Raw genomic sequence first — 22031 nt, 5'->3', positions numbered from 1 at the left:
ATGAAATGCTGGTAGAGGTTTCCCAAGGAAGTTGTGGATGCCCCTTCTCTGGAAGTGTTTGAGGGTAGGTTGGATGGGGCCCTGATCAGCCTGTTCTAGTGGGAGGTGCCCCTGCTCATGGCAGGGGCCTTGGAACTGGATGATCTTCAAGTTCCCTTCCAATCAAAACCATTCTGTGATCGATTGAATTGATGACCTCAACCATTTCAAACCTGGCCCTGTTCAGTTATGAGAGAGTAGGTTTTTGACATCTGCATGGCTGCCAGTCTGAAATAAAAGTGATGTGGACTCCCTCTGCAGTCACCAAAGTTTGGTTCCTCAGCTACTATCAAAACTGTCACTGACTGGCATTTTGACAGCCAGGAGACAGGCTATAGTTGTACACGTGCATATAGCTCAGTTCCTGCCTCATTTGTGCTTGCACCTCTTATATCTGCATTGTATAGGGAAGAAAAGGAGTAACTTACAGGGAAGTGTTCCAAGATGGGTAATTGTGTTATGAATAATGGAATAATTGAATAATTGAGGACTTTGGGCAACACAGCATAACACATGCAACGTATTCTCAGCATTTATACTACTTTATCTGCCTAGCTATTTCTGTTGCTCACTGTCCTGAAAGAGTGTTTTACAGGGCAATCTACAGTTTCAGTACAGGCTGAGGGACAACGTGATTGAGAGCAGCTCTGCAGAGAAGGACTTGGGGGTGCTGATTGATCAGAAACTCAACATGAGCTGTCAAATGTATGCTCACAGCCCAGAAGGCCGATCATATCCTGAGATGCATCTCAAGCATTGCCAGATGGCCAAGGAACATGATTCTTCCCCTCTATTTCCATCTCATGAGACCTCGCCTGGAGTATGTGTCCAGTTCTGGAATTCCCAACATAAGAAAGATACAGAACTGTTGGAATGGGTCCATAGCAGGGCCACAAATATGCTCAGCCTCAAGAAGAGAAGGCTCCGGAGACTTTACAGGAGCCTTCCAGTACCTGAAGGGGGTACTGGTATCTTTAAGGTATCTTCCAACCTAAACCATTCTGTGACTCTATGATATTAATATTTGTTCCTGTTTTGTTTCATATATATTGTCTTGGGTTTGTGTTAGATAGAGTGGCTTCAAAATTAGTTCGTAATTGGCATTGCAATTATACTGCACATAACATCATTCCTTGCCTGGAGAAAGTTCAGCAACATTGAAAGAGGAAATGCTTTCCCTTCTGCTAAATTAATTAGTCACACAAAGATTGGAATTACAGAGGATACTGAAACAAACACCCAACAACATATCTCTATCTGTGCTCCCACATACCATTTACTTAATGGTTTTGCAACAACAGACTTGCTGTGCGGCAGTTTGCATACACAGTGTAGTTGCAAGAACTCGGCTAAGTCTATAATAACCTAAGGAAGCAGAAAAATACTGCTTATTTCATGCTTATAGCCTGGTTTAGAAGTCTTTTGTCCTCACACTGTTAATGTTAGCCAAGAGGTTAAGGAAATCTTGAGTGGGAGCAGTGCCCGTGTTACACTCTACAGTCCCTGAAGGCCTACAAATGGCATACAGTTTGGAAAGAAAGGCACACTGAAAAATGCAAGAGCATAATATATCAGAAGACTGCACAAACTAAGAATTTTGTATCAAGAGAGAAAATTACAGTCTTTTGTCTTAATGCCATGCAACTTCATTCCGGAAGCAAGAAATGGGACACTCGCTGATAGAGATTTCCTTCTTTATGCATTAGAGTTGGACTATGATCAAATGTTAGACTATAAAATTGTAAATGAGATATGATCTTCCTATCTCTATCAGCATTTGATAGTAACAATTTTACAAATCAGTACAGAAATAGAAAGATGTTTTTCTAATATGAAAACCCTTGGAATGAGGGGATGTGTACACAGAATAGTGAAACACCTTGTTAGATATATGGAGGAAAGCCGTACATCTAAATGATTTGCCACACACACATGTGGCTCAATGTGGACTGAGACAGGAGAAAAGTATTTATGATAGTTCCACCCACTCTTTAATGTGTTCTCCCAACCTTCATTTGTTAGATCTAGCTGGAAACTGTAGTAATAAAAGCAAGAGAAAGAACAGCTGGGTAAACAGGAAGTGCATCTATAAAATCTGTTACAATATCTTTCTTGCCAGTTTTCTTCTTGGGGGTATTGGTAGAGAGGATCAGGCCGGACAGAAGTTTGTTTATACTGCAGAGAATATTTGGTGATGACTTGGGCATAAGCACTTGAATCCTGTCTGCATGTGGAAAGCCTTACCTGATGGTGCTTCAAAAGGAGTATGGTTTTCTAATGGAGAGACAGACTACATATCTAGTCAGCATGTATTATCCACTGCTAATCCAGGCACTTTCTGTAGCCCTGATACTGTTTTTCTGTGTGGTTGCCATCTTTTGCTTTTTGGATCATTATTCAGGGAGTACACCCTGTAGGGGTTTTATGTGTGTAAAACCTTTTAAATGTTTTTAGCTAATCTTTATTTTTAAAAATAACCCTTTCTATCTGTTATATTGTGCTTGTTATGCTTGATCAATGCTTTTTTTTTCCGCTGAAAAGTGGAAAGTGTATTTTTCTTTGTAATTTTATTATTGTAATCTGCTACACTGTTACATTTAATATCAAAGAGCAATATGTTATCACTTTTTATATTTAAAGTGACACTACTGTTGTTCGGGTTTTTTTCCCCCTAAGTTAGTTTATTGCTGGCGAAAAGTGTTACACTAGTAGAACCAGAGATTGCAAGTCAAGCCTTACACAGTTTGACACTCTTTACTTATAAGATTCGGGTGAATTATTGAAAATGCAGGCAGCAGGTCTTTCAACTCATTTAAGCTGAAGTCTGTTATTACCAGCCTCACTGAAGAGGAGACCATAGTGAACAATGGATTGGGTAAGGGATTACCAGAGCTCATCAAATAATGTTATATCTAAATGCCCACACTGTACAAGTGAATAGTCACTTTCTTTCATTACATTCTGTGGTTTACATTTTGCTTTCTTCCCAGAAAAGAGGTTCAGGGAAGAGTATAGTCATGCTATATACATATATATATATACATATATATATATATATATATGCATTTAAGAACAGGGATTTAGATAACTACCAGTAAGGCAGAATCCCAAAGAGGTCTGCCTGGGCATCATTATAAAAACTCAGATAGTACAAAAATCAGCACAGATTACCTTGTGTACCCTGAAATGTTCCTTACCTGTGATCCCTAAGTGTAACTGCAAATCAGGGTAAGTTTCTAGTAGGGTCCTCAGGGTAATTTTCTTGCCCATGTGCAGTTTGATTCTGTGGGAAATTATGTTGAAGAAGTAGAAAACAATTGATAAAAGTGTATAAATGGTACAAGAATTAGGGGGTATGATACTCCAAATGATGTCTCAAACCCACAAATAGATGTGGTTGGCTTGGGAAGCTGGAGACTGGAAAATACATTCCTCAATATAGTCAAACCTAATTGTATGCATACAGAGTTAAAAAAAAAAAATCAAGTTATGCCTGGGGAGTAGTGCAGTCTGACCTGGGAATCAGGGACAGTGGAAGAGGGAAAACAGTCTTCTGTGAGTTAACCAGCTGGAAGGCAAACTTCCTTGTAATGATGTGACTAAAAGGGCTACTCTAATTGTTGGACTTATAATCAAGTCAAGAGGTGGGTTTATTACTTTTATGTTGTCAGTGGCAGACTTGCTACAGAAGAACTGCATCCACAGTCCAGAAAAGACCTAGAGCTGCAGGAGCAATTAAAAGATTGAAAAATAATCTTTATAATGCAAGTACTGGGATTATCTCTTTGCTTACCTATTAAGGACAGGACTTCAGCTCTGATTTACAGTCAGTATGTATCTGTGTAGGAAATATAAATGAAAACTGAAGAGCTTCATGGTCCTAGGTTAAATGAAGTCCATTGGTTGATTCTAGAAATAGTTTATTTATTTTTGTATTTTCATTTTACAACAGAAATAATTAACCATGAGAAAAGCATCCTATGATCTGTAAATTCTACATCTGTAGAGAATTTTTTAATCAAATCCAGATCTTTTCCTTTAAAATACTGTTCCACTTCAGAGGCAAATTAATTAACTAAAACATTACTTTGAGTTGTCCAGCTCAGACATGTGGCAGCAATACCCATTTGAGTCTGCAATTAAAGGAGACTCTACTGATTTTGCTAAGGATAAAAGAACTACTTAGGATGTAAGAGGATGCGAGTGAAATTGCAAAGAGGGAGAATATATATGAGTTTAAATGGAAATTTTTATTTTATCTCTAGATTCAAAATTAGGTAATTGAGCTTCTTTATTCCTGACTGCTAGATAATTAACACAATTCTGTTTTAGCTAATGTTTAGCAAACCTGATTGTGTCAATTTTTCATATGTGTCTCTAGATACCCTGTTAAATTGCTCCCTCAGCTCATCTATTTTTTGTTCTCCCTCTTGAAATATTTCTCAGTAACTTTCCAGTATTAAAATTCCCAGAAGCTAATGAAAAATTCTGTGCACATCCCCGTTCCGAGGTATAATGCTTCCAGTTATGCAAACTAAAAATGCTCAGTTGATGACTGTAATTAGCTGTTTAACAGTCCACTTAAGTTCTTTTTGTAATCTTCATGCTGTGCTCCTGCTGTTCGTATACCCTCAGTTTTCACAGAAAATATACTGCTATCCACTTATTTCTGAATAACTGTATACAGACTTTAATCAAATTGACATCATGCACTAATATCACATCCATTTTAGTTAAGCAAATCACCCAAACATTAACTATTTTTGCTAAAGGCTACATTCCTGACCACCCAGTCCAAATCTAGTGGTTTCTTGGAGTATTTAATGTAATCAAGAACTGAAAAATTAAAACCAAACTTCCAAAATTCTCATGTAATCCTTGGACAGGTCTCGCTCAAGTTTAAATCAGTGAAAGGTTTAATATTATCTTCAAAAGAGCAGAATAATTCCTTTTGATGCAAGATAAACACATACTGTGTACAGGGTTTGACACATTTCTCCCTAATAACAAACAAGTAGAAACTGTGCAATAGGAAATAGCCCTCATACAACCACAAAACAGGAAGTGCAATTGCTTGCAAGTAATTCCAGAGGAAACATAGTTCAAGTTCCCTTTCAAAAATTCTGTTCAGAAAAATCTTGGAAGGAACACTTACTGGTCTAATGGCTTAATTAGGGAGACAGATTAGCATAGGTTGTGGAATATGGTTATTTTTTCTGCCTTTTAAATGGAGTACAGAGTGCTAGTAAAATTGTTAATCTGTTTAGTGTGCATAGGTGTTAAAATGAGACAGTACAGTCACCAGTGTCTCAAATATTGTCTTCGGTTTTAGGTGAGTCACTGCAAGAAAGACATTGACTTGCTGGAGCCTGTCCAAGGAAGAGCAATGAAACTGCTGAAGGGTCTACAGAACAAGTCCTGTGTGGAGCACCTGAGGGAACTGGGGTTGTTTAGTCTGGAGTAGATAAGACTGAGACAAGTTATCGCTCTCTACAAGTACCTGAAAGGAGGTTGTAGTGAGGTGAGTGTCAGTCTCTCTTCTGGAGTAACAAGAGTCAGGACAAGAGAAAACAGCCTCAAGTTGCACCAGGGAAGCCTTAGATTGGATGTTAGGAAAAAATTCTTCACTGAAAGGGTTGTGAAGCTTTGGAAGAGACAGGGAAGTGGCAGTCACCATCTCTGGAGATATTTAAAAGATGCATAGATGCGATGGTTTCGTGTTGAAGTTGACAGTGTTAGGTTTATGGCTGGACTCAATGGTCTTACAGGTCTTTTACAATCTAAATGATTCTCTGTTTCTATCAAGTCAATTATTCCTGGCTTTTTTTTTCACTCTGAATGTCAGTTTGTTCTATATACCACTGCGTTCTGCAAGAATCATCCTATTCCTTCATCTGATAAAAATCTGCCAAAGCTGTTCAATCAGGGATTTACATGGCAAGCCAGAAAAGCACATCAGCACATTTTAGATAGGTTTGTGGCTGTCAATGGTAATTACATGTATACATGTAAAATTAAGTGTCTGCATTTCTGGATCGGAGCCTTAAGAACAGTGTGCAAAAAAGCTTCTGCTTCATGACTATGTTTTTATTTGACATACTGTAACTTTGTCCAGGACTCTGGACATGCAGGTAGTTGACTCCCCCAACTAAGAACAAGTGTAAGGCCAAACTTATGGTATATATTGAAAAGAGTTCCTTTCTGTTTGCTAATTTTACTCAAGAATAAAAATCTTTAAAATGTGTGGGTGACAGAGTTTGAAATCCTTATGGCTTTCAATAAGGAAAAAGATCAGAAGGACTGCTTGAGGCAAGCAAGCTGCTTTTTCAGCTCCTGGGGAAAGTTGGCCAGCTGAGAGCAGGATCTCCAACCTGAGCACGGAGGCATGAAAAGCATCCAGCAGAAAGTGACAATGCCTTAGGGGTTGCCTGCCCTGTGGTAGCAGACAACACTGCCAAGAAAAAGCCAGAGACAGAGCTGCTGCTCCCTCTTGTTCTTCCTTAACTGGTTTCTTCTGAACCCAGAACAGCTGAGATCAGGTGCTGGGATAAGTCCCATGTCCCTTTCTCTGCATGCTCCAGAGAGACACTGACTCAGCATTTTATATGTCTGTATATTGGATTTAGGAGATCAGAGGTGCAGACTGGTGAGATTATAAAAATCCCTGTGAGAATCTGTTTGAAAACAGGACTAAGTTCAAAGCAGTGATGAGCCAAAACATCTTATCTGAGGAACTTCCTCGCTTGCAAAGAATCTTACAGAACCTGCAATTGGTAAGGGAGAGATGCATCACATTCAAATATACTGTAATTTGGTAATAGGCAAAAAACCTGCTTGAAGATCTTGCCTCCTTTCCATTGACCCATGACCTTTCCAATTTTACTTAGAGAAGAACTCCAGGAAAGTTGCTAGGAGTAAGCTGTCTGTGTGAGTGTGTATCCAGATCTTTCTTTCTGCTCTCACTTTCCAGCATTCCTCAATTCTGTATGCAGACTGACTGAGTTTTCTAGAGGCATAGGAATAATTGCCTTCTGCCATATGGGCATCCCTGATTTAAGGTTTCTTCACAGGAACTAATTTTTTAACCTGTCAAGGGAGGTAAATAAAGGAAGTTGTTATTTAATGAACATCTGGCAAGCACCTGGTGCATGATGCAAGATGACACGTCAAAAATAGATATCTACTTATTTCACTTGTTTCAATTAAATGAAACAAAACAAGGTGATCTCCTGGTATAGCAGAAAATATCCAAGATCTACTTCTATTCAAATGTTGATACAGAATTAATTATAAACACAGTAATAGACCCAACTTTCCAGCTTCCACAAAAAAATAGTTCATCTCATTCTTTCTGTGCAAGTTACCATTTGAAAAAGGAGAAAACTTCAAAAAGCTATGTCTCATTTTGCAGAATAAGTCCCACTTTTAAGAACTAAGATGATTGTGTATTTCTCTAGTATTTTACCATCTTTCTTCTGAAAACATTTCTCTGTACTTTTCTAACCCTTATTTTTCCTAATCAGGGAAAGTTTCTGCTGAGAATTATGAACTCTTCTGCTGAGAATATGAGCCTACACAATTGTGTTAAGCAACTGAATAAATGCAGAAGTGGTCAAGACAGCATGCAACTGGAAATGTGTGAAAAAGACTTTACTGCAAGGTACCGTTCTTTATTTTTTTCTACACTTCAAATGTCCGTTTATTGTAACAAGCTTTTTATAATATGAAACTATTCAATTTTGCCTAAGATTTGTGGGGAAAGATTTAGGGTCCAGCTAATGATTTGCTCCTGCCCCCAAATATCACATTTTTAAATTAGTTGACCGAACTGAAATAGTTACATTGTTGTTTCTGAACTTTTGTGATGCCTATTTACTGCAAGAATAAAAGTGTTCTCCTGGGTCTAATAATCCTGCTGCTTAGTGTCACCAAGCCTAGTCGTGAAGAGGTTAATTGCACCCCGATTTAGGCCAGTTCTGCGCATTTTTATGCAAATTTATGCATCTTTTCAAATGCAGAGAGAAGTGTGTAGCCATTTCCTAAACTGTTTCCTGAGCAGTTCTGTGCCCAGTGAGAGAGTTTGAAGTGACATATGTGCCACAGCAGCACACAGCAGAGAGACAGACAGCATTCACACACAGAAAAGAGCATCAGATTCTCAGCTGTACATACCCACCAAGGTTCAGCCCTGTGTGGTTTTGCCAGTCAACTAACTTCATTGTATTTTCTTGAAAGAAGTGAACTATTAAGTCAGGGACCTTCTGCAGATTATAATCTGCCTCCACTCACAGAAATCTATCAAATCAAGCATATTATCTGGTTTCAGAAGCCTCGGAGAGACATAGGGGAGGAAACCAAGCATTTCAGTGATGTCATGTGTACCCATGATGCATGGTGAGTATAAAATCAGACGCTTCAGTAGAACTATACATAATTAGGTGCAGGAAAGTCACTGTTATTATGTGTATTTGATATGCAATTCACAGAGTCCGTGGGCATTGTAGAGGATGTGATATTTCAAATATCCTATTCAGATTCTCTAATTAGCCATTTTTATAACAAAATTCTGTCTAATAGGCCCATTTTTGTAATGAAATTTTGCCTAGTAGGCATTTCCCCCTCTTTCTTATTCTCGTAGTAATATGAAAATTGTAGTGAGCTATGAAAGAATATTGCTTTTTTCATACTTGGTCAAAGTCATAAACGAAAACAATTATTCCAAATTGTTCTGAGCAGAACCTAATTTTATTATCACTTGTCAAGTTACATCAATCAGATGTGATTTTTTGGAACCTGTATTCTTTTCTGGTTAGCTATTTTGCAAGTAACCCTAGTTTTAAGAGCACATTTCTAAACTGGAGTATGGTTATGTGTGCTAGTGGATAATGCATTTTTGTCAGCAATGAAGAATTATCTTATTTTGGCCCATTATTCAAATTAAACATATAAATTTCTTGAGTTTGAGCACACTGTATAAAGAAAGGACATGTGGCAATTTACTGTGCAAAGGCCTTGTGCTGTTATACAAAGTGAGGCTAGATTTCTTATATTTTTTAATACTCAGAAGAGCAGAGATATCTCATAAGCAGAAAACTACAATGGACTTCCATACTTCCATATGAAGTTGAAATACAACTGGAATGTGGTAATTAAGTAAAACATTTACATATATTAAAAAAAATCAGTAAATCATATTTTTCTCTGAACTATTACAATTATCTAAGACTATATCACAAGAACAAATATATAGTACTACTTACGGGTGCATGACTCAAAATTTGTGATGAGATAACATAGGCTTTTAATGCTAAGTCTTGCAGAAAGCCACTCTATTTCAAGTCAACAGTGGATGTAAACTGGTTTCATCCAGTAACCATTGAGAACTCAGAAGTGTATTTTATCCTCCTGCTCCTCTCTTTTCCTTGGATTTCCCATAGGCAAGGTTTTACTCCACAGAAATTGACACAGCTGGCAGAAAAGACATAGTATTGACTAAGCCATAGAGACTTACACGATATCTATAGATTAACAGTGAAACTCCATGTTAGTATCTTAGTTTCAGAATCCTTATTCTGGGGTAAGTGTCATATGTCTTGGTCTTTAACATCTGTTGAGAAAACAGGGTATGAAAAATTAAAAACGGTAGGCTACCACACAATCCTGGGGAAATAACAGATAAAAAGCAATCTGCATTTCTATTCATGTTTTCTCTAATCACAGCTTTACCATATTCCTGTGGAAGTCACACTGGTACAGCAAGAATGGGTCAGGTAAATCACATAATACTTGTGTTGCTAATGATCAGAGTGAGCAAAACTGAATGTTGCACTCCTGCCATCTCTCTGCAGCACCTCTGGGTGCCACTTGGAAGCGGGGAACATGCTGCAGCTGTGAGGAGCAGGTAGCCTGGCACTTGGCACTGCTCCTCTAGCTGACAGTATTGGTAATATTGCACAAAAAGCCTAATTTCTCACAAGTAATTCTAGGAATACCAGTTCAAGATCTGACTGTAGGGAGGAGCTGAATGAATTTGCAGGCAGAGAAACCCACGCTGTGGTTAACAGGCTGGTGTCAGTGCTTAGGCTCAACCAAGTCCCCCTCCACCACGCAGAACAAGCATGCACAGTGAAGTAGTATGGAGCAGACAAAGGTATCAAACACCCTGATTCCTGGATGTACAAGTTGAGGGTTTAAGTTCTGTCTGATTCACAGCAGAGTTTTGCTTTCAGATAATATCTAATGGCAGAGTACTGGAGTTAGAAATTTCCTAGATCCAGATCACAGGCAGCTTGGGGTGCAGATTACCTTTTGAAAAAGAATGCAGTGACTGGCCAAATCACATGAGCCAGATGTGCCGTGAAGGGGTGGAGTATCCCCAGTATCATCCAGAGTGGGCAGATGTGCCCTGTGAAGCTGTTACACTTTCACTCTCCCTTTCTCACCTTTTCTTGCTTATATTAACTTTTCAGGCACTTATGGCTTCTTGTGGGTGGTGTGAAAAAACACAGCACCTCGTAAGTGGCAGCTAACCACCATTTAGGGTACCTACATGAGAAGAGAAGGCAGGGAGCAGACCACAGATTTATTTGGGGAAACGCTGAAAACCTTATTCACAGGAAGATTGTGCTTAAAATAGTAGCATAATGAACAGAGACTGATGCTTTACTCACAAATGCATATTGTTGTTTACTGTGATGTTGTCTATCACAGTAAATGGCTTGCAGCGTTGTTCTACTGCTAATGAAACCTTGAGGGATTAACCCCAATAAAAAGAATCCTCCTTAGAAAAACAGTCAGCACCAGAACACAGCAAATGTTCCCATCTGTTTTTAGTAAACCTCAACTCTTTGAGGTGTCCTTTATCAAATGTAGCTTCTGGTCTGCTACCTCAAGTCTAGCACTGGAGGGCTATCATTTGCCCCTATCACTTGGGCAGGGATAAAAGAATAGTGGACTCTCAACCTTTCATCACGGGAATTCTGTTCCGAATCAGGACTAAATAAGTCAGGAGAGAAAGTTAATCCAGGCTGGCAGGCAAGAAAGTGATTTTAATGATCTACTAGCTGTCTGATAGGCAGCTGTCCATCACTGCAGCAGCAGTATCAGCTATTCCTTACTGAAGCAAAGCCAGGAACTAGATGCGATTTGTCTGTTTGTTTACTTAGGTATTTGTTTCTGCAATATGTAGTAGTGTCTGCCTGTCTTGTTCCTCGGAGTCACCCAGAGATAGATCTTCCTTCTCAGCCAATTCAGAGATACAATTAAGGCACAAAGATGCTTGGGTCAAAGCAGGGAGTAAAATTTATCCTGGTGCTACCCATGGTATGGCTTAAAAAACCTTCTGCGTCTATTTGCAAATATGACATCTATATGTAATATTAAATTATGTTCACAGTTATTCAACAGACTATATAGTCACAGAAGGGGAATGATAACTCGGGGGATGGTGGGGTGGGATTGCTTTTTTCTATTATTAAAGGACAAATTGGGGTTTTAATCTGATACGTTTAACTTTAAGTTAAACAGAAGAAAGAACAAGTTAAAAAGTGCATGCTTACTGCCTTCTATATAACTGTACAATTATATTTTCATCAGATAACACTTCACATCTCTCACTTTGGTAGGGACTGGATTTCCATACCAGATGAGATGCATCTGTTTGATCCACATTGAACCACCATTTCAAGTACTAAGCGAAAAATACAAGCTTTTTATCCCCACCTGTTCCACATGCCTTAACTTTCTTTTATTGTTAATCTTTCTTTCACCTGCCTTTGATTCATAGACTGTGATATGAAAAGTTCCTGCCAAATTCAGCAGATTTGAATTGTCTGTGCTCTTGATGGTGTTTTCCCAGTTCAGTTTTACTGATACCCACCTTCATGTAAACAGATTTAAAGGACTGAAAAGCACTTTACAGCCAGTCAGCTAAATCCTAGATGATAGAACTCTTTCCTTCTGGGAGGGCCTCTCATTGTTTGGTTTGTATTGGTTCACATGATCCAGAGACAATGCTGCTGCTGTCAGTGGGTGGGCAGAGGCAGGTGGGCAGGAAATCCATGCAATTTATTTTTGCATCCATCATCAGATGTGAAAGAGAGCTGCTGCTTCGCAGCAAAGGATAGTAACTCCTAAGAATGCCTTTAGCTGCCGTCATTCTCAATGCCTTCTTTATACATAAGCCATACCATTCATTCATGTGTGTCTACCCTTCTCTTATTCTATGAAGAGTAATTACTTGCTCTTGTGTACAAACATGATGAAACACATCCGTCTGTTGTGCTGTGGAAGATACCAGGCAGAAAGGAGAAAATGCCAGAAATTTTTAACACTAGGAGCTGACAGAATATCCTCTTATAAGTGTATGCAGTTGTCTGGGTATGCACGCTGAAATCTGCACAGGTTCCAGATGATCCATCTTTCTTACTCAAATATTGGATGATATGAAACAGGTGCAGAGACATTTGACAATCATAGAATCATTAGGTTGGAAAAGACCTTTGAGATCTTCAAGCTCAACTGTACCTGTCCACTACTAAACCATATCACTAAGCACTTCATCCACCCATCTTCTAAACACCTCCAGGAACAGTGACTCAACCACCTCCCTGGGCAGCCTCTGCCAGTGCTTGGTAGCCCTTTTGGTGAAGAAATTTTTCCTAATGTCCAATCTGAAGCTCCTCTGGCACAACTTGAGGCCATTGCCTCTCATTCTATCACCTCTCACTTGGGAGAAGAATGATAAATCTCGCTACAATCTCCTTTCAGGTAGTTGTAGGCAGTGATGAGGTCTCCCCTCAGCCTCCTTTTCTCCAGGCTACACAACCCCAGTTCCCTCAGCCACTCCTCATAAGACTTGTTCTCAGGCTGCTTCACCAGCATTGTTGCTCTTCTCTGGACACGCTCCGGGACCTCAATGTCTTTCTTGTGTGAGGGGCCTAAAACTGAACAAAGGATTCAAGGTGAGGCATCACCACAACTGGACCTAGCACTGAGCCCTGGGGAACACCATTTATGACCAGCAATAAGTAATTATGCACACACAACACAGGCAGAATTTATTGTTTTTAATAGAGTTGCAACTAATATAGTAGGAGAAAATTATTCTGTTGTATTCAATGTTGACATATTTGGAAAAACACAAGATAGTATTTTAGATTCCAATGGAAGCTTTGGAATAATTAATAGCTTCACTAGAAGAATCAGATAAATCTCATTGTCTAGGAGTTCTTCTACTAAAAGACTCTACTGAACAGTAAGCATTGGAGCCAGCTAGGAGGCTGTGAACCACCTCTCTCTAGATTGGAAAGAGATTTATGTATTTGTTCACAGCATGTTGGTTCTGTGAGTTCACATTTGTGTGTGTACATAAAAGAAAAGGCAGGTAAAGTTAAAAGTATACTACTGCCATATAAGGCCCCAAATCTGAAAGGATTTGTGTATCAAAATTTTTAGCACACTTTTCCTCAGTATTGCTTTGTGTTGCAGAATTTTCTGATGTAGTCTAGACCAGGGTCTAGAGCTAGGCCTTAATTACCTGAAGCCTCCTTAACACTGTTCTGGAAACAGTGGTTGTACTGGTGTTTCTGGGATGCATTTGAATAAGGTATTTCTTACTTAATCCACTCATAAAGTAAATACTCATACCAATATTTCAAAACATTTTCTGAATTAATGTGTTTATCCCCACTGGAAGTTGAAGTAAATCTTCTGCGTGTTAGGCAGCAGAGCATATTCAGCTAGGGGTCAGCCCTGGAATTACCTAATGCTGAAAACTGGGAAAGCCCACGTGTTCCCATTATTTTTATTCATTTATTTTATTTATTTATTTATTTCTGTCCACTATTTTTATTTCAAAATACAATACATCTCTGTCTAAGACTTAATTGTAAAACAGCAGGCTATAAGTGCGTGTGTGTATATACACGCAATATTTAACACTCTTTTCTCCTGGAGACTTCTCCATGCGTATTCTATATGATGTATTTCTGCCAGTGAAGACATTAGTCTTTTCATATCAGTAGTAAATATTTTCATTCTTGTATTTGACATCTATTCACCAACACAATAAGTGCTTCACAGATTCCTCAGTAGAGTGGATGAGTAGCTTGTGTCTCATTAAGCCATTTCTACTGTGCCACTGCAACTACAAACCTCAGAAATGAAGGCACAACTTCTAGCACAAAAAGATCTGCTGGCTTTTGTTTCATTATACCCACACCCTGTAACAACCCACAAATTGGTATAGCTTTTATACCACAATCTTAATGCCACTGAAGTGAATTTATTAATATTGTTTGTTGTCTGCTTGTGACATAAAGACAACAAGCAACCTATTGTTAGGCCAATTTATTTGCAAGAGTTATTTTCTGAGCAAGGAGAAATTGCAGTAATTGTTCAACATTAATTTTGTTAATAGATGTGTGTTCATTTTTACTACCTAGTCAAAAAGGCACTGCATTATACAGTAGGCATACTGCTAAACTGGGCGTGCTGTTTAGTGTCCTCATTTTATTCTGTATGATAGCAACATTTTCCAAGAAAGCATGACTAATAATCTTGAGGCAAGGCTCTTTGTGAATTTTGAAGAACCAAGAAGCCAAGCTTTGCAGCCAGTCCTGAACACTGTAAAGCTTCACCTATATCACAAACTAGGCAAATGTTAAGTGAGTTATTGAGGCAACTAGCTTAGCAAAATTCTAAAAAAGGATTAGATAGATATGAATACTGTGAAAAAAGCTTCTGCAGTCACAGTAGGTGGAATGAAATTACAAGGGCCATCGGCCCACATACTTAAGGGTATAAACCAATCACCAGCTTAAGACAGGAAGAAATGTTCTCTCATGGAAATTATTTTTATCTATAATGCAATTATATGCATTATAAAAAAATTTAAGTTCCTGATAAATCAGTTGTTGACCATGACTGAGAGACAGTAAACTGACATAAACTAATTGAGCTTGTTTGGATATGGAAATATCAAAGTACATAGACTTGAAGAGTGACCAAACAGCTTTCAATGAAAATTAGAAGACAGAGAGCTGGAAGAACTTCATAAGGAAAATGAGTTTCAATATCCTTATATTACAGATTAGGAAATTAGACCAAGAAGAGAGAGATGACTTAACCAAAGTCATCAGTCAAGCACAATCAAAACCACGTGTATCCTGCACTCTTCTGAGTCTTACACCAGTGCCCATTTTTTTTTTGCCTGAACCTGTTGCTTGCTAAGCTCAGTTTTGTCTTCATAAAGTTGTCTTCTGTTTCAGAACAATTATTCCACTGTTCTCAAATAAATGCAAAGAAGTTATGCTTGGGGCTGGGTGTCAAGATGAAGAGTTTCTTTCGTTCTTGCATATGGGGTGGAAGAGTTTGGGCTTGGTGGGTAGCAGGTGTGAGTTCTTCTGATCATGTGCCCTGTGGTAACTTGTGCATAGGCACTGTTAAGTCTCAGGTGTAGAGGTTGTTTCTTCCCCTGTTCTCATCCATCTCTGGTCCCGCAAGACTGTTTTTCTCCGATACTGACACCTACTATTGCAAAATAGGCTTGCCTGCACAGAGGTGTGGAAGAGGGGTATGATACACAAACACAATGACTACCTGATGAAGCAAACATTAACTTTGTTTCATTTTATATATAATGAAAGGAAAGACATTTCTTCCTCTTAACATCACGAAAAGGAGATGACTGGATATGGAGGGAAAAGAAAACAAGAAGAAAGGCTGAGAAGGAGAGCTGTGAAATAAATGCGAAGTCATGTCGCTGGAGTGTTTGCCTGAACATCATGGGGTAGAAATCCAGTCAAAACTCCAGAGAGGCCTTGGATTATGCAAAGGTATTTGTTTTGATGTTATCTGTTGCTGTTTCTGTGAGCCAACTTGCTCCTCTTCCCAGCTTTTCCAAAGGATCACAGAGTGGTAAAAACAGTGAATCTACCGGAGGTGTAGCAGGTCCCAGTCCAAGGAAACACTGTCCACCACTACTGTTGTGGTTATGATAGGACTAGATCTTATAAAATGGTTGGACACAAAATTTGCATCTCTGCAGTGCAGCAGGCCCACAAAGGATTATTTTTTTTTTTTTTCTTTCTGATCAGATCTGTCTTGCATTTGTCACAGATTTTTCTGGGGATAAGTATTGGCATATCCAGGTGTTGATAGTCACATTTAGTCTTGCTTGCATTGAAACAAACATTGAAAGTCCCATTGATCATGGTACATAGCATGAGCAATACTATGAGTATTGCATCAGTTGTCAGAGCTGGAACAATGTACCAAAATCATGCCTTTCCAAGTGCCTAGGTCATTCTCAGAGTGGTAGGTTACATTTTTAATGACAGGATCTTGGGCTTTTGCTGATGTTACATCTAATAATAATCCAAGCACAAAGCAGGGCCACGTATCTGATCTGACCTCTGACAAATCCGGTGACTATCAGTACAACTTCCATTATGAGACCCGGTCTCTTAGGAGACCATCACACCATGAAGGAACTCATGTACAATGTAACTCCTGTGACAGGAGTGAAGAAAGTTGACTGGTCTTACAATGGTTAAGAACTAGCCTGGCTTGTGTATAGTGGTGCAGTGTAGGTGACCTGCTTTGTATTTTGAACATGTTTATGTTCAAAATTTATCCTTGCTCTTAATACAGTCCTCACTGCTTCAGGTGTCCTTCTGATCCCAAAGTTACTCAAGTGACACTTTGTCAAAAGATTAAATATCTTTCCTTTCAGCTGTTCAAAGGAAAAACAATGACTGTTATATTTATTGGTACACAGACGTCAAATCTAATAAATTGTTTTGTCCAATGGTCACTAAAGCTGTCATTTAGTCTTTAGGCATTGAGGGATACAGGAGAGGGAAAAAGATCGAATCAAGCCAAACTGAATGAACAAGTATCAATATTATGAAGAAATAAAATAAGGAATCTGGATGAAAGTCCATGCAAACACACAAGGAGGCATGATTTGCAATACGAGTAAGTGAAGCTTCTTATTAAGTGAGGCCTTGTGAAACAAAGCTAATGAATTTCTAATTTTGTAATTAATACGATCTTTCTAATGACAAAAAAAAGATTTCTTCCTGCTCTTGCAAGATTACCTTTTACACAGTGTTTGAGGACCGATATATTTCTTTGAAAAGTTATGCACTAGAGAACCCCTTTTCACTTGATATTTATATTTCTTAACCCATTAGCAATATGCTATTTTGGTTTTAACATCATTTTGTCACAGTGTCCAATGTCCCAGGTGAAAATGAATTATACTATCAATCAGTTGTCATTTCTGTGTGGTGTGGAGGAAGCAAAAAAACTTTCAGATGTAACACAGCAGCGTATGTCAGGGAAAAGATTGCAGAGAATAAAATATCAGTCAAATGTAGATCCACAGCAAACTCTTCTTGCTGCTGTTCTCATATTCCAACAATGTCAAGTGGATGCTGTTAAGTACTCCTGACTATATCTCCCTCTTTTTTTCAGGTTTTGGGCAATGTCAACTTCAGTCAAAATATATGTTCTTATCATACTCACTAGGCTAAGATTAAACCTTGCTATATATAACTATTATAAATAATACATTTTCCTTTAAATCTTTTCATTTTATTAAGGACACAAAAGAGACAAATCATGCAAATGTTGTTCAATAACTATTTTATATCTCAGAAAATATGAAAATCAAAGGGTTCTACTTTAAAGCATTCTTGCATCATAGTTAATCAGCATTTTCAACTTGCTGGTCACAAGCTTGTATGTATGAATCGACTGCTCTGCTAAGACATCACACTGTAAACTCTTTTTGAACTCTAAAGCAACTTGTCAGCATGCACGTTCTAGTAGTAAGTGCACACAGTCGCTTCAATGATTTCTCGGATGTTGCCCATTTCCTATCAAACACAAGGGCTGTAATTTAAAACAATAATGGAATTATTAAAAATAGTGGCTATTCTACTTTGCATTTCTACAAGCTCTTTCTCTCTTCAGATCCCCAAGAGTTATTTTCACAAATGTGCATTATTTCTGACTCACAGCATATGGTCTCTGTGACGTTGTCATTACTGTTAAGGCCAGGTAAAGCATGGCACAGAGGGTCTTTGTGCTGTAGGAGGCAGAAGGGTTAAGTGATGTTCTAATAGTGATGTTCTATTTAAACAGTAGAACTGCTCCAGATCGCTAGTACCCACATTATTTTGACAAGCAACTTAAATACGCAAACTCATGTCTTCCCTCTGAGAAAAGATCAAGGGAATTTTAAATAACATTTGATCAGATAATGGAGTCAGAAAGTACTGTTCTTAGTTTACTGTCTTGTCTGCAGCACTGAAACTCTGTGACTGTAACACTCCTGGCAATACAGGTTTTATGACTATTTTTTTAGCTGGATTCAGTTTTGCTACTGCACCCAGCCGTGCCAGGAAATGAGATGACTTTTATTTCTAAACCATTCATCCTCCAGATGGAATTGAATGGTCCATGCTGTGATGAGTTGCTGTGGTGGAGATGTAGCTAGTTTCTGTTACCACACAGTCACCAACATCTTGCTTCTGCTTACAGATATCTACATCCCAGTCCCTTTTGCAGGACTGAGAATGCCAGTATTAACAGGGGTTTCTTGAACTTGGATGTTCTGAAATATCCTTCTGGACATAACATACCTTTCACACAAAAACAATCAAAAACAAAGTATCCGGCAATACTGAAGAGTTTTACGGAGTTGCGATACTCTTGGTTGCAAGAAAATACCAAGAATCCTGCTGATGGCAAAACAGCTGCATTAAGGGATCTTCGAAAATCCTTTGTGAGATGGAAAGTGCTACCTGGATCAGCACAGAAGAGGCAGATCTTGTTGAAATTTCTTAGGGATGTTTGTGATCCTTCATTGCTTAAGGACTTCGTCTTATTACAGCACAGATGCTTGTTTTGAGAATGTCCAAGTTTGCCCACCAGAATTGCAAAAGATTTAGAAAGTTTAAATTTTAGCAAGCATTTGACAGTTTGAAGTGTTTAGATCCTTTGCTCAAAATATGTAAACATATTTCACTTTTGAAACAGAATAGTGACTATGATAGAAGTCCATAAAATCACCAATGGAAAAAAATTCTCCTTAGACACATAAGACTGCGCTAGCACATGGAAAGTAATATTGAATTAAAGCTGCTTTAGCGTATGGGCATGGCTTAATTTACGTGAAAACCCTCCAGGAAATGATTGCTATTGATAACAAGCCAGCTTCTACTGTGGAGCACTATACTTTGAGAGATTAATGAGTGTGCTAAAACCTTTTCTGAGAATGTATTTTCAGACATCTTGATTTCTGTCATACTTTTTTTAAATGCATCTGAAAAGTAATACCAATACCATAGACAGAAAATTGCTTTCTCCTCACTGTAGATAAGTACAACCGGAATAATACTTGATAGAGCTTTGCGAAGATCATTATTTCGTTCTGATGAGAATCATAGAATCGTAGAATCATTAAGGTTGGAAAAGATCTGTAAGATCATAGGTCAAATCATCAGGCCAATGCCACCATGCCTGCTAATCTGTGTCCCAAAGTGCCACACCTACCTGTTTTGTTAAATTCTATGACTTCCCTGAGCAGCTTGCTCCAATGTTTCACCATTCTTTCAGTGAAGAAATTTTTGTGTATTGAATCTAAACCTCTTCTCATGCAACTTGCGGCCATTTCCTCTCATCCTATCACTAGTCACTTGGGAGGAGAGACCACCACCCACCTCTCCTTTCAAGTGGTGGTAGAGAGCAATAAGTTCTCCCCTCTGTGTCCTGTTCTCCAGACTAAACATCCATACTTCCGTCAGCTGCTCATAATAAGGCCTGTGCTCCAGCCCCTTTACCAGCCTCATTGCCCTTCTCTGGACACACTCCAGGACCTCAGTGTCTGTCTTGTACTGAGGGGGCCAAACCCAAGCATAGTATTCAAGGAGTGGCCTCACCAGTGCCAAGTACAGGGCCATGATCTCTTCCCTGCTCCTGCTAGCCACATCATTTCTAATACAAGCCAGAATGCTGTTGGTCTTCTTGGCCACCTGGGCACACTGCTGGCTCAGATTCAGATGGTTGTCGATCAGCACCTCCAGGTCATTTTCCAGCAGGCAGCTTTCCAACCACTCTTCCCCAAGCCTGTAGAGTTGCATGGGGTTGTTGTGACCCAAGTATAGGACATGGCACTTGGCCTTGTTGAACTCAAAATACCTGGCCTCAGTTCATTGATCCAGTCTATCCAGATCCCTCTGCAGAGCTTTCCTACCCTGAAGGAGATCAGCAGTCTCAGCCATCCTGGTGTCATCTGCAGACTTACTGAGGGAGCACTCAATTCCCTCATCCAGATCATTGATAAAGATATTAAACAAGACTAGCCTGAACACCAAGTCCTGGGGAACATCACTTATGACTGGCTGCCAACTGGGTTTAGCTCCATTCACCACAACTCTCTGGGCTCAGCCATCCAGCCAGTCTTTTACCCAGCAAAGCGTATACCTGCCCAAGCTATGAGCTGATAGCTTCTCTAGGAGAATGCTGTGGGAAACAATGTCAAAGGCTTTCCTAAAGTCAAGGTAGATAACATCTGCAGCCTTGCCCTCATCCACTTGGTGGGTCACCTTGTCCTAGAGGGTGATTAGATTGGTCAAGCACAACCTGCCTTTCATGAAGCAATGATGAATGGACCTCATCCCCTGGTTGTCCTGGACATGCCTGGTGAGCACACTCAAGACGAACCACTCCATAATCTTCCCTGGTATAGAGGTCAGGCTGACAGACCTGTAGTTCATGGGATCCGCCTTCTGGCCTTTTTTCCAACCTTTTGTTTTCTCATAAGAGAAAATGGGAAACAGAGAAGCTACATTAATAATAGTTTAAACACTACCATGCATTTATACTTGAACAGGAGAACATGCCTCCGTGTTCTGGACAGGCTGAATGTGCAGGAGTTGTACTGTATAGATATCATATCGTCTGACATCATTTATTATGATTGTTATGGCCAGGGCATTTTTTTGCTAGGTAAGGTAATTTTTTCAACAGTTTTTAAAGCTATAGAATAATTTTTTAAAAGCCTTCAGGATGTTAAGGAACAAAACAAGATCAATCCTCTTCGTTTTATAATATGCAATTGTACAAAAAAAAATTAAATCTTTGTTTTATAATCATGCATTAGACACCTTCTGCCCATTATTCTATGGAACCATTCAAGAAATTGGTGTTAATGGGATGGAGAAGAGAGGATGACATCCCAGCTGCATCCTGTAAAATGTTGTTTAGAGCAACAGGATTCTGCATAAAATGAATAAAGGATATTTCAGTGCATATATCTCTTCTGGACATGGTAAAGGCTTGATTTTATATTAGTCTGAAGAAGGCTCCTGGTGATTGTCTATTGTCATAGCATTAAATAGGAAAAGAGAGAACGAGTGACTCTTTGATTGTGACTGCAGTAACAAGAACAGCCTGAAGTTATGTCTTACTAAATAATTTACAGATGAGAATGTCACATTTGCATTTCGAATTATCCCACTACGCAGCTCCCAACTTGCTAGAATTATCCTGAGTTTTAAATGATTCAGATTCAGGTTTCATTGTTTACCCAGATTATGTTAATCTTTCACTTCACCCTCCCTCTCACCCTGCTACCCCACCCACAGAAAAAAAAAAAAAGGAAAAGAAAAGAAAGAAAGAGAGCACTCTCCAGAAAATCTAACATTAAAGGGAGTTGCCAATCCTGCTTAATAATTATGAGATGATTCCTCCAAAAGAGTGAGGTGAAATGTCATTTTTATTATTCCTCTATATTCCCTCCTTCCCGTCCTCTTCCCCCTCCCCCCGCCACCATGTCCTTGCAGGCAGTCATCAGGAGTAAATTTTCAGTGTGATGTACAAGGATTTAGAATACATTAACACAGCCAGCTATAAAGGTGCACCCTTTAACATTTATCTGCCTGTCTTCCCTTCCTACCAACATCCTGGGTCTGATTTTG

At 39.0% G+C, this 22031-nt stretch overlaps 2 long non-coding RNA genes across 2 annotated transcripts in view; both read left to right on the top strand.

Annotated features, from left to right (window-relative positions):
- The first annotated feature begins 191 nt into the window (after positions 1–191).
- LOC128852404 (uncharacterized) lies at positions 192–7693 on the top strand. The gene is made up of 3 exons (XR_008450233.1): positions 192–1018; positions 5372–5560; positions 7563–7693. It is a non-coding gene; the product is annotated as an uncharacterized LOC128852404 (long non-coding RNA).
- Positions 7694–8386: 693 nt separating this feature from the next.
- Positions 8387–22031, top strand: part of LOC128852405 (uncharacterized) — a 51531-nt gene continuing 37886 nt past the window's right edge. The window contains exon 1 of the long non-coding RNA XR_008450234.1: positions 8387–8433. This is a non-coding gene — a long non-coding RNA (uncharacterized LOC128852405). The remainder of the gene's footprint in view (positions 8434–22031) is intronic.

Source organism: Cuculus canorus, chromosome 5 (genome assembly GCF_017976375.1).
Source record: "Cuculus canorus isolate bCucCan1 chromosome 5, bCucCan1.pri, whole genome shotgun sequence".
In the NCBI taxonomy this organism is placed as follows: Eukaryota; Metazoa; Chordata; class Aves; order Cuculiformes; family Cuculidae; genus Cuculus; species Cuculus canorus.
The sequence above is the reverse complement of the archived record's forward strand: the minus strand, read 5'-3'. Positions and strand labels throughout refer to the sequence as shown.